Source organism: Podarcis raffonei, chromosome 15 (genome assembly GCF_027172205.1).
Source record: "Podarcis raffonei isolate rPodRaf1 chromosome 15, rPodRaf1.pri, whole genome shotgun sequence".
Lineage (NCBI taxonomy): Eukaryota > Metazoa > Chordata > Lepidosauria > Squamata > Lacertidae > Podarcis > Podarcis raffonei.
This window is the reverse complement of record NC_070616.1, coordinates 41,482,103-41,492,816: the sequence shown is the minus strand read 5'-3', so window position 1 is coordinate 41,492,816 and position 10,714 is coordinate 41,482,103.

Sequence of the window (10,714 nt, the reverse complement as noted above, 5' to 3'; positions counted from 1 at the left end):
TCAGCCCTGACATCCATGCAAAATGGTCTTGCTGACCTCCAGAAGGTAAAAAGAAAGGTGGAACAATCTTGTTCTTAGATGGAACAAAGCTGGAACTCCACTGAATTCTATCCCATTCTATGTCTCATTAACAGGTAGATCCCCCCCCCCACAGTATCCCCAAGCCCAGGGCAGGTTATTAGTTTTCCACATCAGTTCTGAAAATAATATATTTTTCCAGAAGAAATTGTATCCTTATATGTTTGAAAGCTGCATGGTCTATGGCAGCTTCCAGACTTACTTTTTAAGGGTGGGGTTCAATCACATACTGGCAAATTCAGTTTCCATAATTATTGCTGGTTGAGAGGTTATATGCAACAAACCTGCCTCTGCAAAAGATTGAACATTTTCTTAGAAGGAGACAGGAAGAAAGGGAGAAAGAGAACACCTGCTTTGGCTTCATCTAACCTCACTGTCAACAAATCAGAATGAATGCTCAATAAATAGCCAAAGTTGTCTAATTTCCCTACAAAAAATAGGTATGAGTGCCCAATAAACAGGTTATCTGGAAGCACCCTCTGCTCCTCCGTGCCCCATCTACTGTTCTCCCCCCCCCCACATGCACACAATAAAAACGGCCTAGCAGCACCCCCTTTTACTTCTGCATGGGTTGCTGTTTCTTCCTTTTTATGCCAGATTATTATTACCAGAATCACTTGCAAGTCAGAGAAGGGTGAGTAGGATGCTGAGAGGTTTTGGCAACCAAGTTCTATCAGATTTGGTTGGCTTGTTGTGTTTAATCTGAGAAGATAAGATTCCAGAACGCTCACCCATTGCTGAGTGTGGCTCTTAGATCAAAACAGCAATAAGACACAAAAGCAAAGGGAATAGTTTTATGTATGTTTGCAAAAGTCTGTTCAGGATTGCTTCCCCCCCCCCCCGAAAATCTAGCTTTTTTGGAAGCTACAATAGTTAAAGTAATCTAACCAGCAAAAACACACTTTTCTTTTTGCATCCTATCAGCGTGAAACAATGTGACATATGAGGCTATTTTCAAGCAATTAAGTTTTTGTTTTTGTTTTTAATTGGTGTTTCAGCAATGCAGTGGCTCCATTAATGTTGGCAGGTGTGCTTTCCCCCACTCCCAAGACCCCGGTTTGATACTTCTTTATGTTCTGCAACAGAGTGAAGCCCACATCAGATTTGGTGGTTTCATCTTTTCTTGGTGAAGACTCTTTGGCCCATTCTCTCCTTCAGTCAGACGTGCCTGTGTGACACAATAAGTTTGCAACTGCTTTTCTTTTAAGGAACTTATAAAAATGTTCAGATCACCATCATGCATTGCCAGGCCAGATATGGCTGTTGCTTCATGGTTTCAACGCAGCTTTGTTATATATAACTTATAATGAGCAGTTATAATGAGCTAGCTGCAGCCATAAATATGTCAATATAATCAAAGCTATATATGATTAACACCTTGCATCTGTCAAAATAATTAAGACATGGCACCCATCAGAAGGTCTAGACAGCCAAACTGAGAAGAGGAGTCAACTAGTGGACATGTCCCTCTTGGCCCAGCCAAGTTGGAACTGACAATTAACTTTGATTCATTGCTGGGAATAGAGGGAGGGTGGACACACTGCCAACTGAAGAGATAAGACAGAACTTAATGAGCACACTGGCTATTAGATCATGCTTACAAGCCCCTATATAAGGGCTGGGAAACAGCAGTTTTCTGAGTCTTCACACTAAGTCCTACCGGTCAATGTCAGCGTCGGTCCTGTCAACTGAGCGAAGAATCTGCCTCTCCCAGGGACTCCGCAGCAAATGAGATGAACCATGAACTTCACCTTCGCTGTTATGTCCCTAATATCCTTTTGATCTTGTATCTTAAGTGCCACTTGTTAGTGAGTATGGAACATAGACGTTAGACTGCTTATTTTGCTTATTGCTTATTGTGCTCATCTTGTTTCTGCTTAAAGTAATAAAAGCTTCTGCCTGTTCCTTTAAGATAAGGTGACCAGATTTTTTTTTTCAATGAATCCGGGAACACACTTCAACTTCAGTAGGAATGACAGGAATTTGTCAGGGGACTGATTTGTAAATCCAGGGACTGTCCCCGGAAAACGGGGACGTCTGGTAACCTTAGTTTAAGAGCCTGTCGGCCTCCATTTACTGGATGCCCCAAAGAACCTATTGTCTGCTCCTTGCTCTACTTACTAGGCTAGGTAGCCTGGCAACACACATCATTTTTAAACACTCTACAGATATTAAAAGATAAGGCAGTCCCCGCCTCACATTATAATGGATATACTGAATTGATTTCATCTCTATACCACCTTTTCTTCCAAGGGGTTCAAGGTGGCGTACATGCGGTGTACACACACACACATTTAATCCCCACAATGACCCTGTCAGGTAGGTTTGGCCGAGAGGCAGTGTCTCACCCAAAGTCACCCAGGGAGCTTCATGGCTGACTGGGGATTTGAACCCTGGTCTCCCAGATCATAGCCCAGCACTCTGTCGATACCTTATTTGTTTTCTAGATTTTATAAGACTTGCAAGCACCCAGTGTGCCCTTAGGCTCCCTTACCACAAACACCTTGTATTTACAGTAGGAGTAATGGGCTGTTGGCCTCAGACTTTACCCTTGAGGGCTAATAGGCACTTTTGGTACACAGCTTTGCTTTGAGAAACTGAATCACGCCATCCAGCTTGCTACAGACTGTGCCAAAGCTTTTGCTGCAGCTTGGTTCTTCTTTCTCTCATCAATGACGCCATAGAGAAACAGCTTCTTTCATCATCTTGTATGAGCCTCTGGAAAGACTGTTCAGCAACAAACTCAAAATGCAGTGTTGCATTCTGCTCCTCCAGATATCCCTCCATCCCTTCTCCCCTGTCCAACCTTTAGGTTATTTGTCAACTTGTCTGTGCTTTTTCTTTCTTTTACCTCCTCTGTTTTCTCTGTTTTCCTTTATTTAATTGTTTTGAGGTTTACCTGTCTTGTTACATGATTATTGTATTGCATTATTTGTATTACAGTAAAAATGCTTTAATTTATTTTTTTTAAGTTCATTGTGCAGACTAGGAAGATCTGCAATGTATAAATTTACAGAATAGGTGGATTAAGTTTATTTATAGCCTACTTTTCCACAATGAAAATTCAGTAAATTCAAAAATAACAAAAACCAACACATACAAATTCAGTATCAAGGTTTAAGTACATAGATACAAAGCAAAACAAGAGTTCACGGACAATAAAGTTTCTGATACTGGTTTCCTGCACTCCAAAGAGCCTGGATTAGAGGGGAGGTGCCCTCTCACCAGGCTAGATGACATAGAGACAGGCTTTTAAGCTCCAGGCTGCATCATTTATTTATGTTTTATTGCTTTTTGGCATTGGGTTGCAGCCAAATATGCTCTACTCAAAGTAGACCCATTGGAATTAATGGGTTGAAATCAAATATGTTCTACTTAGAACAGACCCATTGAAATGAAAGAACCTAAGTCACCATGGTCATTTACTTCAAAGGCTCTACTCTGAGTAGGACTAGTATTGGATGTAACCCAATGGAACTCAGCCGTGTCCATTAATTTCATTGAGTCTCTTCTAAGTATGTCTAGCCCTGGAGACAACCCATTATTAGTGTTAGGATTAGCTAGCAAGAGAAATCGTTTGTCAGTACTAGCAGCCAGCACCCCTGGGAAAGAGAGAAAAGGAGGGGGAAATATACTTACAAGGGCAGCTTTTAGGCTTCTGAATATTGGGCGCTGACGCAGCACATTACAATAAAAATGCTGCCGCTTTCCAAGTTTACTCAGCTCGTTTGTGATCTGTGTCGCAGAAAAGGAAAAAGAATGGAATGGAACATGGGGAGGGGCAATCTCCTGGAGCAGGACCTCATGGGAGCTTTCTTGTTGGGGGCCCTGGACTCTGTGTGAGCCAGTATTGTCCGCTCCAAGGATGGGGAACCTGTGGCCATCCAGATGGACTCCAACTCTCATCATCCCCAGCTAGCAGGAGCCCCAGGCAGGGAGACTCAGAGCATCACAGCATGCAGTTCTAGGGCTCTTTGCTGGGGACCATTCTCTATTTGCCACCACCTTCAGGGGATGGAAAAGCAGCTAGTGGTGGCACTGCATGGGACCCACGGCCCCAGGCACCCACAGGACCAAGTTGGCACTCCTGGGCCCAAGGTCACCCACTTAGCTTCATGATTAAGTGAGAATTTGAATCCTGGTCTGCTAGGTTGTAGTCCAATACTCTAACCACTACTAATAAGTCATGACTGACAAGTCCCATTGATGTCAGTTGGTGTACTCTAGCAATGACAAAGTATGGATCTAATATATATCAACAGCACAATCCTATGCATGTCCACTGAGTAGTAAGCTTTATTGGCTTCAGCTGGGTAAAAACAAGCATGGCAGTTTTCTTGGGGTGCATAATTTTACAGCACAATCCTATACTAATCCACCCAGAAATTATATGTAGACATCTTATAAACAATCCCACTGAATTCTATAGGATTTACTCCCATAGAAGTATGTATCTGACTGTAGCCTTATTCAGCTTGCAGAATTTGGCTATTTGTTACTGCAGAATTTCTGTGACCTGGGTGCGGAATTCTGATTTACGTGTTTATTTTGGAAGCATTGTACATGTGCACACATGCACACACACACAAAAACAGTTACAGAGGACCTGACCTTATCTTCAACCGGTAACGCACATTTCTGAAGCATGCTTACCTCTTGGAAGGATTCTATCAGATTTTCAGCATCCCTTTTTCCTCCAGGTTGAAGGCCGTAGGACCAGTGCTGGGCAGAGCAGATTGTCAAGGATATGACCAACAGGAAGGAACTGGCAAACAGCATCCCAATCTTCTCTGTTCTGCAAAAATCCAAAATAAAAATTAAATTAAAAATGGAGTAATCTACCTAGAATAGTCCTGTGCATGCAAAATGCACTACAATTATTGTTTAAGTACATTACCTGATTGACAGCAGAAGAAAGGAAAGGAAGAGCATTTGCCTCTAGCGCCTCCTTTGAGTCGTACTTTCTCACCTTTTATAGATGCCCATTTTCCCCACTGAAGCATCTCCTCCAGGTGACCACGCAAACCCTCTCTCTCATGCTGACTGTAATTGCAGTCTTAAGTCATAATGAGTGAGAGGAAGGAAGGAAGGAATTGGAGCGCCTTCCTCTCTGATGGATAAACACAGCTGATCTTCCTCCCTTTGAAAGCCTCAGAGGTAGCAGCAGGTCTTTTTTAGAAAGAGGAAATTAAAAACAAGCAGATTAAGATCCAGGTGACTCTGCTATGTTCAGGGAGGGCGGGGAGGAATTGAAATCTTTTGTCTAATTTTAATGGCTTTGAAATATTCTTATTTGGAACAAGCTTTTAGATTTACCGGTAATTTGGCTTCTGATTTCCGAACTGCAAGTGCCTGTGACAGTGAAGACTGGTGAACTCTAAAAAGCATAGGGTGGCGTATTCAGGTCTTGAATATCAATCTCTTTTGCTGCTAAAAACAACACAAAGTTCAATCTGGGTATTTTGAGCAGCAGATCACTATAGAATTAAGCATTTTTGTTGTTTAGTCATTTAGTCGTCTTCCACTGCCTCCCGCAGTTTCGTCAAACTCATGTTGGTAGCTTCGAGAACACCGTCGAACCATCTCATCCTGTCGTCCCCTTCTCCTTGCGCCCTCCATCTTTCCCAACATCAGGGTCTTTTCCAGGAAGTCTTCTCTTCTCATGAGGTGGCCAAAGTATTGGAGCCTCAGCTTCAGGATCTGTCCTTCCAGTGAGCACTCAGGGCTAATAATCTCCCTAATTTCAAGGAGGGTATTACTATAATTTTATAGACAAGTTTTTCTCAATTTCTCATTGTTCCAATCTTAAATTCAGTTCTGCACATTTCCACATGAGTTAGCACTTTTTAAAAAGTATTCATAAAAAGTCTTCAACATCTTAGTGTACACCACTGTAGGTTTTTGTGTGCAGTTTTGCCTAACGTACAGTGTTTTGCAAAGAAAGCAATGCAAAGCAGCGTGTAATTTTCACCACTCTCTCTCTCTCTCTCTCTCTCTCTCTCTCTCTATTCATTCACACTTTCTCCATATATACAAGTTTAACACAATTTTTGGTTGGAGAATTGAATTGAGAAATTCAGAGAAATCAAATTTTGAAGGATAGCTGTATTTTGGTTTGCACATTTTTTCAGGAAGTATGAATTGGCTGAGTTCACATTAAATGCGATCCAAACTGAATCTATTCAGGACTAGAAGCTGCTGAGTGGCAGTTATAATGGGCAGGGGAGGGGGAAAGGGGAGTAGCTGGAGCAACCCAGCCAGTTGGGCAGGATATAACAACAACAACAACAGTATCTGATGATTCTATTGACCCTCAGCTATTAGAAGGTTGCTCAAATATTAGACAGCTGTATAAAAATGGTGTACAGGAGCTTACATGGAATACATTCCTGTGTACACAGCTTTCTGTTACGTTATTCACATTCTCTTCCCCACTTCCCCTGCATATTAGTGAACTAAAGCATTTGCTAAAGCTAAAAATAATCAAGGATAATTAAAAAGGTTAGGTGCTTTTGTCTCCTCGGTTGCAACAGCCTTGGAGGTAAGGAACAATGTGAACCTCCTGCAGAGATGGCCAGGAATCAAGCTGATCTGCACTTTTATTAGCAATTGTTAATGGGGAAGGTGACTGGATGTTCCAAGGCAGGTGAAATTAAGTCATCATTGCCACAGTGTACACTGAAAAACTGGCTGAGTAAGTGAGTGGACTTTTGCAGTCATGACAGGACATGGTATGGCTCCAATTTCCCCTTCCTGTAGTGCAGGCTTCCTCAAACTTGGTCCTCCAGGTGTTTTGAGACAATTCCCATCATCCCTGACCACTGGTCCTGTTAGCTAGGGATCATGGGAGTTGTAGGCCGAGGTTGAGGAAGCCTGCTGTAATGCTTCCTATGCCCTAGAGCACCTGCTTTGCATGCAGGTCCCCGGATCAAAGATTCCTGCCTGAAACCTTGAGAGAGATGCTGCCAGTCATTGTAGACAATTCTGAGCTAGATGGTCTGACATGCTATAAAGCAGCTTCCTATGTTCCGCACAGGTTCTTGTATATCATTTCAGAGATTCCTTAAAATCCCCCCTCTGTTCTGTATTCTCTATCCCAAGCAAAACCACTTTGGCACAATAGTACTTGTCATGGACTGTTTGGATATGAAGAAACGGTGGGAGGAACCAGGTGGGGAACCACCAAGAGAAGAAAGGTCAGAGCCTGGGGAGTGGTGGTGGGACAACAAAGACTGAGAAGAGGAGGTGTCAGAAGCTGAAGAGGCAACAGGGCCAGTGGCATTGCATGAGCAAACAGTGCTGGAGGAGTGCATGCATGTGTACCAGGGGGTGGGCACATGAGCCAGAGGCACATTCATATGGCTTTCTACCTTGCCACACTAGATGTCCCTTGCTTAGATAACAAATCAAGATTCCCAGTGTTAATGACATTGCATGGTTCGTTTTTCCAATTCAGAGGCAGGACTCTTGCAAGCTTTGAATATTCTTTATTGGTGCAGCTGTACAGCAGTGTGTGATCCACACTCTGACAAGGCCAGATGTGCCTCACCTGCAGCACTGGAGGTCTTTTCTATGCAAATGAACCATGCTGTGATTTCTCAAGAAATATGACTTCAGCGAAATGAGTATCATTTATACAGTTAGGAAAATAGAATTCTCCAGCACGACGTCTTACTGCTACTGTCTGATACAAACACGTTAAGACACAAGGTTGGAGGGGAGAAGCTAAACTGATTTCTTCAGACCTGAAAGACCACGTGGAAGTCCTTGGCTTGGCACCCTGAAAGAAGCATCACTTTCTATGAAGTAGCTCTGCTCCAACCTCTGTGCCAATATTTGGTTGAAATCACCTCTGGTGTTCTTCAATATTCTCAATCATTTGTGTGTCTCCAGATGCTGATGGGCACTAACTCCCATCAGCCCCAGTCAACAAGGCCAGGGATGATGGGAACTGAAGCATGGCAACATCTGGGCAGGGGCCCAGGTTCCCCACTTCTGTTCTTAGATTTAGAATCCAGATCGGTACAGAAGAATATTGCTTCCTGTTCCTAGAGTAGAATTTCATGGTGCCCCAACCCCACATCAATGTACTTGCACTCTACCTGTCATACCTCATCCAGGTGGCTGAAGGTCCCAATTTCCCTGGTTAAGAGTGGAATTGAGGAGAAGCAAATAATCTACTGAACTTGAAACTGCAACTGTGTGAAACAGCAAAGAGTGGTTGCACTTTATTTGTGAACGGCAGAAGGAAATGAATTTCAAAAATGAAGGCCAAAGGTTTCATTACACTTACAGCATGTGGTTCAAATTATCATGTTAAAGAGAAACTTCAAACCCTCATCCATGAAACCAGTTCACCATTAAAACCAGAGTTCACTTGGAGTCTGTTTGCTTGGGTGGGTACATTAACTTAAAATTCATTACAGGTGTTTCAGACACGCTATTTCCTACTGGGACAGTCACCATGACAGAAAACAGCATATGACATTTTCACTTGTGAAGAAGTGTGCATATAGGAATATAAGTGAGTATTTGTATCACATGGCGGACAGAAGCATTCCCACACGGAATAAATGAGCCTGTGTAAAACTGGCTTCCTACCATGCCGTCTTCATTATACAAAGACTAGTCTGCACAGTTGTTTAGTCTCACCGAGGTGGGAAAGATGCATGTTGTTGATCACCACCTCCTTTGGGCAGCGTCCACCCCTTTGATTTCTGTCTTTTGAGTTGCATAGAAGTCAGCATCTGAGGTATCCATTTTTGCTGGCACCCAGCTTTTATTTGGTATTGAAAGTTTCTACATGTGCCTGTACTAATTGTAGGTACAGAAAACACAAAGACATACAGAGAAAAAGTGTTTGCATTGTCATTACAGTGGAACAAAGTCTCATTGGGATAAAGTCGTGCTGGTGGGAAGAATTGCTCAGTACTCATGCTGCCTACAGTCCATGATGTCCTTCTCGGTACAAGACACTTTGCCAACCTGCTGTCCTCCAGGTATTTTGGACCACAACATCCCTCAGCCCAGGTAGCTCAATGAGGAGGGAGAAAGGGCTCTGCAACATTTGCCATGCTGGTTTAACCAGAGCTATTTTGGTCACCCGCAAAGGAAGATGCCTTAGCTCCCCACTTTCATAAATGAGCTAGATAGTTGCATAGGTTACAGTTGGAACATGTAACTGCCGCACAGGGAAAGCCAACCTGCTGGCCTCCAACTGTTGCAGATTTCAACTCCCATTAGGCCCAGCCAGCATGGGCATTGGTCAGGGATGATGAGAGTTTTAGTCCAAAAGATCTGGAGAGCAGTGCAATGGCTACCCCTCCTCTAGGAGCAATAGTGGAGAACAAGAAGACCCTGCGTGCCTCACTTCAGTTGCTGCTGGGGGCAGATGGGAATTGTAAATTATCTTTCTTCCATAACATTTGAAGCAGCTACATTTGTAATAGCCTAGTGACAGAGCACATGGTTTGCCTACAAAAGGTACCAGGTTCAATCCCCTCTGAAACTCTGGGGAGCAGCTGGGCCTGTGGTCAAAATTCAGCCCAGCATTGGTCCCAATTTGAACGGCAAAGCAGTTTTCTCCAAACCACACCCATCTGTCCCACACCTGGTATCATATACGACATATGCAGACATTACAGAGATAGATGGACTAATGGGTCTACCGTATTATCAACAGGTTCCTAATGGATAAACCTCTGGGATCTGGGGCTGACAGCTTCTACCCTGAGTGTATCCAATTTCTAAGTGTGCTATAATAAGCAGCAGGGGATGTTCGGACCAGAGCACACAACTTCTCTACCTGCTGCTGGTTCCAAATGTGACTGATGAATGCGTCTGCACCATGGAAGGAAGTTCTTGCTACACCCACCACTCTCAGTTAAGGGATGGGGGCTGAATAAATTAATCTGAGCTCACAGGATTCACTCCTATCTTACACGTAGATACTCTAGTTAGCAGCCATTCTCGTTCTACAAAGATGACTTTGAAAGTGTAGCGAATGGTATAGTTTGTGTGGGCCTGAAAGGCGGACCACCACCACAAAATGGATGCAATGTCTTTGAACTGTCAGTGAACTGCTCATGAACTGTGTTGTATAAGTGCTAATGGAATGTGGAAAACATCTTGATGTTTTGGCAAAAACAGTGTGTGCGGGAATGGAACAGCACAAGGTGGCTTGGTATATGCACAGCTTTATAAAACAGTCAGATAAGATAAGAGTTGTGAGACGATGCCAAGGACAAGGATGTGAGATGCCGAAAACATGCCAACAACAAGGAGTTGTGTAAGCATCAGGAGTTGCCAGGCATCAGATGAACGAACAAGGTGTATAAATATCAAAGCCCTCCAGCCTCAGTTGTGTGCATTGACAGCTGTCGTTTGCCACCCATGACTCTTACTGGGTCTGATCAATCCAGTGTAGAGTGGGGAGTATGGATGTGTGTATGACTGAGTGCTTGTTCCCTGTCTTGTCACGTTTGTTAATCAATAAAGCAATGTTACAGAGAAAATCCAACATTTGTTGTCTGAGGTTTACTTGCACCTTCCCTGGAGTGTACTGGGTCTTATTTATGCTAAACACCTAAACAGATTAAAAGGACCTATTTGGTCATAACAAAAGTGGTACCTGAAA